This window comes from Eriocheir sinensis, chromosome 16, assembly GCF_024679095.1.
Source record: "Eriocheir sinensis breed Jianghai 21 chromosome 16, ASM2467909v1, whole genome shotgun sequence".
Taxonomy (NCBI): Eukaryota; Metazoa; Arthropoda; class Malacostraca; order Decapoda; family Varunidae; genus Eriocheir; species Eriocheir sinensis.
In genome coordinates this window covers 15,214,484-15,226,660 of record NC_066524.1, presented here as the reverse complement: position 1 = coordinate 15,226,660, position 12,177 = coordinate 15,214,484, and the positions used below count along the sequence as shown (strand labels likewise).

At 42.7% G+C, this 12,177-nt stretch overlaps 1 non-coding gene across 1 annotated transcript; it reads left to right on the top strand.

Annotated features, from left to right (window-relative positions):
• Positions 1-11,710: 11,710 nt before the first annotated feature.
• On the top strand, positions 11,711-11,782 carry Trnad-guc (transfer RNA aspartic acid (anticodon GUC)). Its single transcript has one exon. It is a non-coding gene; the product is annotated as a tRNA-Asp (tRNA).
• The last annotated feature ends 395 nt before the right edge of the window (positions 11,783-12,177 follow it).

The window sequence follows — 12,177 nt, the reverse complement described above, 5'->3', positions numbered from 1 at the left end:
AAGAAAAGAAAAAAGAAGGAAAGTAAAGGAAAGGAAAGAGAAGAAGAGGGAGTAAATGTCGCCGCCTGACACTCGTAGCGGACAGGTAATCACGGAGGTTCATTTTTTATCGGCCGAGTCAAAACACACCTCGGCGCTAACAGTTAGGGTGAAGGGACGCTTGCAACCCACCCTGTCCCGCCCCCTTCACGACCCTCCCAAGATGCTCCCTTCACCCACATGTCCTTACCTTCACCCCATGTCACCCCACGCCCTTTCCTTCACCCCAACACTTTTTTCTCTAACTCTCCCTATTTCTCTTCATCCCCAGACTCTTCCCTTCACCCACATGTCCTTCCCTTCACCTTAACTCCCTTTGTCTTACTGTCACTCCCTTTCCCTTCACCTCTATTCCCTTCCCTTCAACCCCAAGCCATTCCCTTCAACCCCAAGCCATTCCCTTCAACCCCAAGCCATTCCCTTCAACCCCAAGCCATTCCCTTCTCCTCTGTCTTTCCCTTCACCCCACGCCCTTCTCCTCACTCTCCTCCTCCTCTGATGGCAAAAATAAACTTATCCTTATCCTTAAAAAAGTCCTCATACCCTTCTTCGTATCATTTAAACCTTCTCATTATTTCCTCCCCTTTTACTTTCCAACTTCCTCTTAAGCCCTTCCCTTCCTCTTCCTTTCCCTTCCCTTCCTTTCCCTTCCCAATAACCTTCCTCTAATACTGATTCCTTTTCCTACATCGTCTATCTTTTTCATTCTTATACCTCTCCTTATATCTCCCATCCTACCCTTTTTCTCACCCTTAGATCGTTCCCTTCACCCTCAGTTACTTCACCCTTCACACCCTTCTTCACCCCTCCAAACTCTTTCCTTCACTCTGTTTCTGTCTTTGCATCCTTAAGCCTTTCCTTCCCTGTCTCCTTCCTCCTGCATTCCCTTCACTGCATAACCCCAACCCTTCCCTTTCCTTCCCTCCCCTCCACCTCCCTCTCCCTCTCTTCTCTCCATCCCTCTCACGTTCTCTCCGGGATGTTGACGGGACTTGGGTCGTGAAGGGAGAGAGGGAGGGAAGGAAGGAGGGAGAGGAATGGTTGCTAGGTAGAAGCATTGGGAGGAAAGCTAGGGAGAGAGAGAGAGAGAGAGAGAGAGAGAGAGAGAGAGAGAGAGAGAGAGAGAGAGAGAGAGAGAGAGAGAGATGAAAAAGGTTGAAACGTAAGAATAAAATGGAGTAGAAAGAGAAAAAAAAAAGGATGATAGGGAAGGTAAGATGATGAGAAGAGGAATTTATGAAAGGGAGAGAGAGAAAAGAGGAGGAGGAGGAGGAGGAGGAACACAAAGGAACACAAAGGAGGAACAAACAACAGCAGACCTGCTGGTCCTTTCGAGGTTGTTTGTGACAAGCTACACTAACTATCTAATCAAAGGTGGAAGATGAAGGACAGCAAAGGCGAAGGCTCCCCACCCATCCCTCCAGCCAAAGCTGGCAGGAAAGGAAAAAGAACCATGCAGCATGGAAAAACTGCATGGAATTTATGTAGGAAAGAGGAAAGAACTACCATTACTGCTACCACTAACCGGGCAATAAAAGCGGACAAGGACACCAGTATTCGAAAGAACTTAACGTTATTACGACAATGAGTAATATCTTAGTTGCTGGTTGGATTCAAAACACTTGTCTAATCTATTCTTGAAGGCCGTAACTGTTGTACTATCAACGACATCACAAGGTAGAGAGTTCCAAACATTAACAACTCGATTGAAGAAGAAGTGTTTAGCTTCGTGCGACGAGAATCTTTTACCACTTATCTTCAAATTGTGATTTCTTCTTGTTCTATTTGATCGATCAATTGTAAAGTAATCTTCCGCATTAATATCACTGAATCCTTTGAACATTTTAAACACTTCTATTAGATCGCCTCGCATTCTTCGTTTTGATAGGCTGAATAAATTTACTTCTTTAAGCCTTTGTTCATATGACAAATTTCTCAACCTAGGAATCATCTTTGTTACTCTTCGTTGGACCCGTTCCAACTTTTCTATGTCTTTTCTGTAGTAGGGAGACCAAAACTGTACACAGTACTCTAGACGGGGTCGAACCAATGAATTATACAGTTTTAATATTACTTTTTCCGATTTATTATTAAAGACTCGTCCGATGAAGCCAACCAATTTGTTTGCAGTTTTAACTACCTCTGAACAATGCTGACCGGGCTTTAAATCGCTTGATATAGTGATTCCAAGATCCTTTTCTTTACTTACTGCAGAAGAAGGAGGAGGAGGACTATATAAATGATTGAATAAGTTCAGAAAAAAATAAAAAATGATGGAGGAGATGGATGAGATGATGGATGAAAGACATAGATAAAATATTGAACGAAGAAGTGAGTGGATGAGTGAGTGAGTGAGTGAGTGAGTGAGTGAGTGAGTGAGTGAGTGAGTTAGTTAGTTAGTTAGCTAGTTAGTTAGCTAGTTAGTTAGTTAGTTAGTTAGTTAGTTAGTGAGTAAGTGAATAAGTGAGTGAGTGAGTTAGTGAGTGAGTGAGTAAATGAGTGAGTGAGTGAGTGAGTGAGTGAGTGAGTGAGGTGCTACACAACAGGAGTTCCCCATCATCATCATCATCAGTTCATTGTCATTCCCTTGGGCAGGCCGCCTCGCCACACGGCAATGAGTTTCACCCGGCCTGCTCGTGGAACCTACTAGAGCAAGCAGGCCAGAAGGGGGAAGTGGAGAGGGAGGAGAAAGGCAAGGGTTAAGAGAGAGGAGCGAGGAAGGGAGACAAGGAGGGAGAGGGTGACACATGTGGTTTGGAAGGAAAGGAAGGAAGGAGAAAAGGGAAATAAAAGGGGTAAGGAAGGGATGGGATGGGAAGGGAGGGAGAGAGAAGTGAGGGAGGGAGGGAGTGACACAGGTGGTTAGGAAGGAAAGGAAGGGAGGAAAAGGATGAAAGAAGGGAAGGAAAGGTGTGGAAAAGGAAGAAGGGAGGCAGGGAGGGAAGGGGGTGAGAGAGGGAGATAAGCAGGGAGTAAGGAGACAGGGAGTGACAAATGGAAGGAGAGAAGGAAGAAAGTGAAGAAGGAAAGAAGGGAAAGACTTAGGCAAGGAAAAAAAGGGAGGAAAAGAAGATAGATAGGAAGAAGGTAGAGAAGATGGAAAAAAATTAAGGTAAGGATTTAAGAAAGGGAGAGAGGAAGGAAGAAAAGGAGTGAAAAGGAAGAAGGGAGGAAGAGATACGTTGACAGGGGGGGAGGGAGGTTGACAGGGAAAGACAAGCAAGCAGGGAGAGAGGGAGGGAGGGAGAGTAATGAGGTAGGGTGACGATGGTGGTTGTCTTCTTCTTCTTCTTCTTCTTCTTCTTCTTCTTCTCTTTCTTCTTCTTCTTCTTTTACTTTTCTTCATCTTTTTCACTTTTTTCGACCTACTCCTTTTCCCTTTCCTCCATTTCTCCTCCTCCTCCTCCTCCTCTTCCTCCTCCTCCTCTCTCTCTCTCTCTCTCTCTCTCTCTCTCTCTCTCTCTCTCTCTCTCTCTCTCTCTCTCTCTCTCTATTCTGTGGTTGGTTTGTTCTTATTTGTATTGTTTTTTTTTCTTCAATTTTCTTGCCTTTTGAATAATTTCTCACTTATTTTCTTCTTTACTTTTTCTTGTTTAATTTTGTTTTCTTTTTCATTAGTTTTTTATTCTTATTCTTGTTTTCTGTTTTTCTTCTTTTCTTCTCGTTTTCTTTATGTTATTTTTTTATTTATTTGCTGCCAGTCTTTCTTTCTTCTTTCTTTCTTTCTTCCTTTTTCTTCTTTCTTCCGTTCTTTTTTTCTTTCTTCATTCATTCTATCTTCCTTTCTTCTTCCTTCCTTCCTTTCTCACTTTCTTCCATTCTTTCTTTCATTTTTTCTTCCTTTCTTTTTCTTTCATTCTTCCTTTCTTCTTTCTTTCTTCATTCTTTCTATTTTCCTTTCTTTCTTCCTTTCTTTCTCACTTTCTTTTATTTTTTCTTCCTTTCTTTTTCTTTCATTCTTCCTTTCTTCTTTCTTTCTTCATTCTTTCTATTTTCCTTTCTTCTTCCTTCCTTTCTTCCTCACTTTCTTCCATTCTTTCTTTCATTTTTTCTTCCTTTCTTTTTCTTTCATTCTTCCTTTCTTCTTTCTTTCTTCATTCTTTCTATTTTCCTTTCTTCTTTCTTCCTTTCTTTCTCACTCTCTTATTTTTTCTTCCTTTCTTTTTCTTTCATTCTTCCTTTCTTCTTTCTTTCTTCATTCATTCTATCTTCCTTTCTCCTTCCTTCCTTTCTTCCTCACTTTCTTCCATTCTGTCTCATTTTTTCTTCCTTTCTTTATCTTTCATTCTTCCTTTCTTCTTTCTTCATTCATTCTATCTTCCTTTCTCCTTCCTTCCTTTCTTCCTCACTTTCTTCCATTCTGTCTCATTTTTTCTTCCTTTCTTTATCTTTCATTCTTCCTTTCTTCTTTCTTTCTTTCTCTGTCTTTCTTTCTTTCTTCCTTTCTTTCTCACTTTCTCTCTCTCTCTCTCTCTCTCTCTCTCTCTCTCTCTCTCTCTCTCTCTCTCTCTCTCTCTCTCTCTCTCTCTCTCTCTCTCTCTCTCTCTCTCTCTCTCTCTCTCTCTCTCTCTCTCTCTCTCTCTCTCAGCCTCCGGTCATAATCTTACTGCTCTGGTATTTTCTCTCGCTGCTTTCTTCCTTTTTTTGTTTTTCTTTTTTGTTTTGTTATTTACCATTTGAAGCTTTATTTTCCCTCCCACTTCTTCCTTTCCTCCTCTTCCTCCTCTTCTTTTTTTCTCTTTTTCTTCTTCCTTTTTTTCGTCTCTACTCCCTTCCATCCTTCTATCGTTCTCCTTCTCATTGTTATTTTTATCCCTTTTTTCTCTTATTTTCATTCTTTTTATTAATTTTTCCATCTATTTAATTCTTCTACTTCTCTTTCTCTCTTATGTTTATTTGTTTCTTTCTTTCTCCTGCTTGATCAGTCACCATATGGATCTGTAATGGTGATGCTGATGCTGATGGTGATGGTGGTGGTGATGGTGATGATGGTGGTGGTGATGGTGATGGTGATGGTGATGATGGTGTCTATGTATTGTAAAAACCATTAATTATTTTCATCATCATTATCATCATCTTTACTACTACTACTACTACTACTACTAACTGCCATACTAGTAACACCCCAGTAGTAGCATTAGTAGTAGTAGTAGTAGTAGTAGTAGTAGTAGTAGTAGTAGCAGTAGTAGTAGTAGTAGTAGTAGTAGAAGTAGACTGATATTCCCATTCTTCTCTCCTTCTCTCCATCTTTTCTTTTTCTCTCTTCACCTTTCCTCCAACTCTTATCTTATCTCTCTCAACGTTATGTACGGTTTGCCTCCCTCCTCGCCCTTTATCTCCCTTCCTCCCTCCTCTCCTCTCTCACGTCCTTCTCTCCTCTCCTCTCCTTCAGTCCTTTCTATCTTCTCTATTCTATCCTTTTCTTTCTTTCTTTCCCGTCCCATTTTCCTCCTCTCCATTCCTCTCTTTTTCCTCTTTACCCCCTGTGTCCTCTCTCTCTCTCTCTCTCTCTCTCTCTCTCTCTCTCTCTCTCTCTCTCTCTCTCTCTCTCTCTCTCTCTCTCTCTCTCTCTCTCTCTCTCTCTCTCTCTCTCTCTCTCTCTCTCTCCTTTCTTCCCTCCTGTCCCCTATTCCCTCTCTTCTCCTCCATCCTTCTCTCTCTTCTTCCTTCCTTCTTTCCTTCCTTCCCTTCCTTCCTGCCCCTTCCTGCCTCGCCTCCTCTCGTTGAAAAAGAAGAGAGAGAGAGAGATGAGGGGAAAAAGAAAAGGATAGGGAAGAGGAAAGGCATTAGAAGAGGGGAAAATATGCACAGGTGAGCTAATATGAAGAAGGGGGCACAGGGGGGAGGGGAGGGGGGGCGCAGGTGGGCAAAGAAGGGGGGTAGGGGTAGGAGGGGGGGCGTGGTCTTACCTGGAGTAGAGGTATGTGGAGCGGTTCACCTGTCGGCTTTTACCTGCCCAGTAGTGTTACCTGTATCCGTTTTCTTTGCTGTCATGGCTTACCTGGTTTGCTCTCTACCTTGTTGCGCTTTTCTTTTCTTCTCTTCTCTTTTTTTTCTTTTTCCTCTCTCTCTCGTTGTTGTATTTTCTTTTATTTTCTTTATTTTCCATTCTCCTTTTTATCTGTTTGCTCTGTCTTGTGTTTCTTCTGTTTGTTTTGTTTCCTTTTTCTTTCTTTCCTCTTTTTATTTATTTTATTTTATTTATCCTATATCCTCCTCTTTATTTGTTTATCTTATTTTCTTCTTCATTTACTTTTCTTCATTACTTCCTGTGTTTTATTAGTTTATTCCTATTCTCATCCGTCCTCTCTCTCTCTCTCTCTCTCTCTCTCTCTCTCTCTCTCTCTCTCTCTCTCTCTCTCTCTCTCTCTCTCTCTCTCTCTCTCTCTCTCTCTCTCTCTCTCTCTCTCTCTCTCTCTCTCTCTCTCTTTATTTGCTTATCATTTTTTCTCTGCTTTCTTTTAGTATCTCTTTCTTTTCTATGTCTTTTTCTTCTTCCTCTTCTTTCTCAGTATTTCTTCTCCTTTGTTTTCCTTCTATCCTATTCCTGTTTTATATCATCCTTTCCACATTTTCTCCCTTTTTTCTCTTCTTCATTTTGGTATTTTTGTTCAAGGCTCGAGACTGGTTATGAAGGAGTAGTTATTGTTGTTGTTGTTGTTGTTGTTGTTGTTGTTGTTGTTGTTGTTGTTGTTGTTGTTGTTGTTGTTGTTGTTGTTGTTGTTGTTGTTGTCAGGAATGCATTACAATCTCCCATCTTGTTTTCTCGCATTCCTCTGTCTCGTTCTATATGCGGGAAGAGCTACCGGCACACACACACACACACACACACACACACACACACACACACACACGCACACACACACAAAAAATAATGATGATAAATGAAAAAATAAAAATAAAGTAAAATAGAAGAAAGAAAAAAGAAGAAACGGAAAAAAGAAGGTAGAAAAACGAAAGGGAAAAGAATGGGAATTTGAAAGGTAAGGGAGAAAGAGGGGGAAAGATGTGAAGAAGGGAGGCCTATCTTCTTGTTCTTCTGTTTCTACTATTACTACTACTACTACTACTACTACTACTACTACTTTTTGTCTTCCTGCTTTTTTTTCTTTCTTTCCTTCTTTCGTCTTCTATTTCTTCCTTTTTCATATCTTCTTCCTCCTCCTCCTCCTCCTCCTCCTCCTCCTCCTCCTAACCACTGCGGTGTTGACTTGTCCTCCCTGCTGACAGTTATAGCCATCAAATCTTATCTCCTCCTCCTCCTCCTCCTCCTTCTGCTCCTCCTCCCTCTTCCTTTCTTCCCTCCCTTTATCTCTTTTCCTGCCTCATATTCGTCTTTCAGTAGATTGATGCTCTCTCTCTCTCTCTCTCTCTCTCTCTCTCTCTCTCTCTCTCTCTCTCTCTCTCTCTCTCTCTCTCTCTCTCTATCTCTCTATCTCTAAATCTCTATCTCTCTCTCTCTCTCTCTCTTTCTTTCTTTCTTCTCTTCCTTTTCTTTCTCTTTTCTTTCTCTCTCTCTCTCTCTCTCTCTCTCTCTCTCTCTCTCTCTCTCTCTCTCTCTCTCTCTCTCTCTCTCTCTCTCTCTCTCTCTCTCTCTCTCTCTTTCTCTCTTCTCTTTCTCTATTCTCTCTCTCTCTCTCTCTCTCTCTCTCTCTCTCTCTCTCTCTCTCTCTCTCTCTCTCTCTCTCTCTCTCTCTCTCTCTCTCTCTCTCTCTCTCTCTCTCTCTCTCTCTCTCTCTCTCTCTCTCTCTCTCTCTCTCTCTCTCTCTCTCTCTCTCTCTCTCTCTCTCTCTCTCTCTCTCTTTAACATTCCTCAATACCGAACCTTTCTCTTATCCTTCCCATCTTTCTCTCCGTCCTTCCTTCCTTTCCTCCTCCTCCTCCTCCTCCTCCTCCTCTTATCACTTAGCGTCTACCTGCTCCACCTGGGTCCTTTACCTGTCTCCTCCTGGTCACGATATTACCTGTTACACCTGGTCCTTATGCAATTAACTTAGCCTTGTCTCACCTTGCTTAGGAAAGGTCAGCGCTGTTCTACTTTTACTTATTCTGTATATTTTCTTTTATCTTATTTCCTTCTTCCTCCTTTTCTTCTATCTTTTTCCTGCTTTTTTTTCTGCGTTTTCTTTTTTTATCGTCTCCTCTCCATTTCTCTCCTCTCCTTTCTTCTCTTTTTTTTCTGTTTCTCTTTTCTCGTCTTTTCTCTCCTTTCCCTTCCTGTCATCTTTTCTCCACTCTTCCTTTTCTCCTTTCCCTTCTTTTCCCTTCCTTTCCTCTCCTCTCCTTCCCTTCCTCTCCTTTCGTTTCCTTTTCTCTCTTCTCTCCTCCTCTCCTCTCCTCTTCTTTCCTTTCCTTTTCTCTCTTTTCATTTTCTTTTCCTTCATTTTCTCTCCTATTATTTCTTCTCCTTTCCTAACCTTTCCCTTCCCCTTTTCTCCTTCCCTTTCCTTTCCTTCCTCTTTTTATCACCTCTTCCATCTCACTCTTTCACCTCATTTCACCTTCTCTTCCTCCTCCTCCTCCTCCTCTTCCTCCACCCCTCAGCATCCCTCTTTCTCCATGATACTTCCACTCCTCCTCCACCTCACCATCACCATCACCATCATCATCATCGTCATCATCATCACAGGGCCCCGACACTTGAGAGATAAGCGTTATCTTACGAGTGGAGGACGACAGGTGGGCTGGTGATGACGGTGGTGATGAGGGGGGGGAGGGGGTAGTGGTGGTGGTGATGCTTGGAGGAAGAGAGAAAAGAAGGAGGAAAGGAAGAAAGGAGAGAAAGGGAGGAAGAAAAGGAGGAGGAAAAGCAGAGGGGGGGAGGGGGGAGGGAGTAGTGGTGGGAGAAGAGGAAGAGGAGAAAGAGGAAGGGAAGGAAGGAAGGATGAGAAGAGGAGGAGGAGGAAGAGTAGAAAAGAAGAGGAAAGGAAGGAAGCACAGTATAAGATGAAGAGGAGGATGAGGAGGAGAAGCAGAGAAAAGGAAAAGGAGGAGTAGAAGAAGGAAGGACAGATGATAAAGAGGGGGAGGAGGAGGAGGAGGAGGAGGAGAGAAGAGGAAGAAGATAGTGCATACCAGATGATAAGTATGTGAAGTAGGAGGAAGTAAGGAAGAGGAAGAAGAAGAAGAGGAAGAGGAGAGAGTATAGATAAGGAGAATGGAGGAGAAAGAGGAGGAGGAGGAAGAAGACTATGAGACTGATCGGTACTCTGAAAGGAAGATAACGAGGAGGAAGAAGAAGAAGAAGAAGAAGAAGAAGAAGAAGATAAAAAGGAGAAGAGGAAGAAGCGTAAATACATAAGAAAAAAAGCAAAACAAAACAAAACAAAAAAAAAGTGAAAGTAGACACAGATAACTACAGGTAAAACATCTTAATTAGGACAAGGGGACAATGAGACAGGTGTAGGAGGGCAGGTGAGGGAGCGGCGGGCGTGACTCCACCTACTGAGCCTGCTGCGAGGAGGAGGAGGAGGAGGAGGAGGAGGAGGAGGGAGGTGGTAAGGTGTGTTAGGGCAGACATGTGAGGCTTAAATAGATTACCTGAAGTGCCTGACAGCGGTTCCTTTGACGTAGTAGTAGTAGTAGTAGTTGTAGTAGTAGTAGTAGTGGTAGTAATAGAGAGGGGAAAAGGAGGAGGAAGAGGAGGTGTGGGAATTGGGATAAGGAAGGAATGATAAACAGGGTGAAGATAAAGAAGAGGGAAGAGAGAGATCATGGAGGAGGAGGAGGAAACAAAGGAGGGAGGAAACAGAGAAGTGATGAATAGGGGAAGGAAAGAACGTTGAAGAAGAGGATTGAGGAAAGAAAGGAATGAGAAAGGCGGAAGAGGAAAGAAAGAAATGAGTAATAGAGGAGGAGGAGGAGGAGGAGGAGGATCGGTGGTCATTAACGATAGAGAGAAGGCTTTTGTTATTGATAATTAGGACCCTTTTTTATTCTCTCTCTCTCTCTCTCTCTCTCTCTCTCTCTCTCTCTCTCTCTCTCTCTCTCTCTCTCTCTCTCTCTCTCTCTCTCTCTCTCTCTCTCTCTCTCTCTCTCTCTCTCTCTCTCTCTCTCTCTCTCCTTGTTTATCCACACATGTAAACAATGAGAGTGTTTACATACCTGTTGTTTCTATACCTGTCACTTTTGTTTAATTAATGTTCGTCTTATCACCCACACCTGTCTCCACCACCACCACCACCACCATCACTACCACTACCTCCGGCATCATCACCACCACCACCACCACCACCACCTCCACTACCAACAACAACACTAACAACATCGCTACTTTCATCACTCCTTCTTTCCTTCCCTCCTTTATTTCCTTCTTTCATTCCTTCCTTCTCCCTTTCCTTCGTCTTCTCACTCCTTCCTTTCCTCCTCCTTCTCCTCCTCTTTTTCTTCTGCTTGTCTTTCTCTCTTCTTTCTTTCCTCTCCCTTCCTCCTTTCTCTCTTTCCTGCTCTTCCTTCTCTTCGTCATTCTTTCCTTTACTACCTTCTCCTTCATCACTTTTACTACTACTACTACTACTACTACTACTACTACTACTACTACTTTCTCTATCACGTCTTTTGGTTGTGGTCAAGGTTGTTTTCAGGTTACCACCACCACCACCACCACCACCATCACCACCACCATCATCACCTCCACCATTTCTCACTTTTAGGAAGGTTTAAGGATGCAAGGATAACATCTGAGTGAGGGAGAGAGGCAAGGAAGGAAGGCGGAAGAAAATGAGAAAAAGAAAGCGGAGAAAAGGAGGAGCGAATAAAGAAGGAGAGTAAAGGAAACGAAATAAGGAAGGAATGAAAAGAAAAAAAACTTACATAAATGAGAAAAAAAATGAAGGAGGAGATTGCTAAAAAAAACATAAGAAAAGGAAAGAAAGGAGATAAAGACAAGGACAGAATAAGAAGGAAAACGAGAGAGGAAGGAAGAGATAAATAGGAAACATAAACGAAAATGAGGAGAAGAGGAAGAGGAGGAGGAGGAAGAAGAATCAAAGGAAGAAGTAATGGAAGGAGGCAGAAAAGAAAGAAGTGAGGAATAGGAGGATAAAGGAACAAACAAGAAAAGAGGGAAGAAAGAGATGAGTCAGGAAGAGGAGGAGGAAAGGAAGAAATAATGGAAGGAGGCAGAAAAGAAAGAAGTGAGGAATAGGAGGATAAGGGAACGAGCAAGAAAAGGAGGAGGAAGAGGAAGAGGAGGAGGAAAGGAAGGAAGAAGGGAGGCAAGGTGGAGGAAATAGAGAAGTGACATTGATTGATTCCTCCACAGTGAAGATTGGAACACCTGTTGGCGCCCCACCTGCTGAAGGGCCTCACCTGGGTCCTGTTTTTGGGGGTCCTTAGTCTGGTTTGGCTGTTTGTTTGTTTTTACTTTGTTTGGCTTTCTCTTTCTTTCGCGCCTCTTATGTTTTGTTTGTTTTGTTTTCTTTCTTGTTTTTTTTCGTTTTCTTCCTTCTGTGTTGGTTTGTCTTCTTTGCTTTCCTTCTTGCGTTCAATCTTTATTTATTTAGTAGTAGTAGTAGTAGTAGTAGTAGTAGTAGTAGTAGTAACAGTAGTAGTAGTAGTAAAAGTAGTAGTAGTAGTAGTAATAGTAGTAGTAGTAGTAGTAGTAGTAGTAGTAGTAGTAGTAGTAGTAGCCCCTCACCTGATAACCTTGAGCCTGCCCCAACACTTTCAGTCCTCGGTAGTATAGTGGTTAGTATCCCCGCCTGTCACGCGGGAGACCGGGGTTCGATTCCCCGCCGGGGAGAGGCAACGCCTCCTTTTATGTTTTTTTATTGGAGAGAGAGAGAGAGAAAGAGAGAGGAGTGTATGGTTACGTCCAATACTATAATTTTTGTTATCTTTATTTTCGTTTTAGAGAGACAGATAGACAGGCAGACAGAGAGAGAATAAGAGAGAGGATTGAAGGAGCAAGTGGTGTACAGATATACAGACAGGCAGAGGGGAGAGATAGAGAGCGGGAGTAGTGTATAGTCGTGTGTTTTTGTACCCTTTGCGAGACAGAGACGGAAAGACAGACAGGTGGAAAGAAAGAGAGAGAGAGAGAAAGATTGAGGGAGAGAGCGGCGTACAGTCATGTGTGTTATTGTACCCTTTGCAAGACTTTCACGGCGGCCTCGTCTGGGCGGGAGGAGGGTGCTC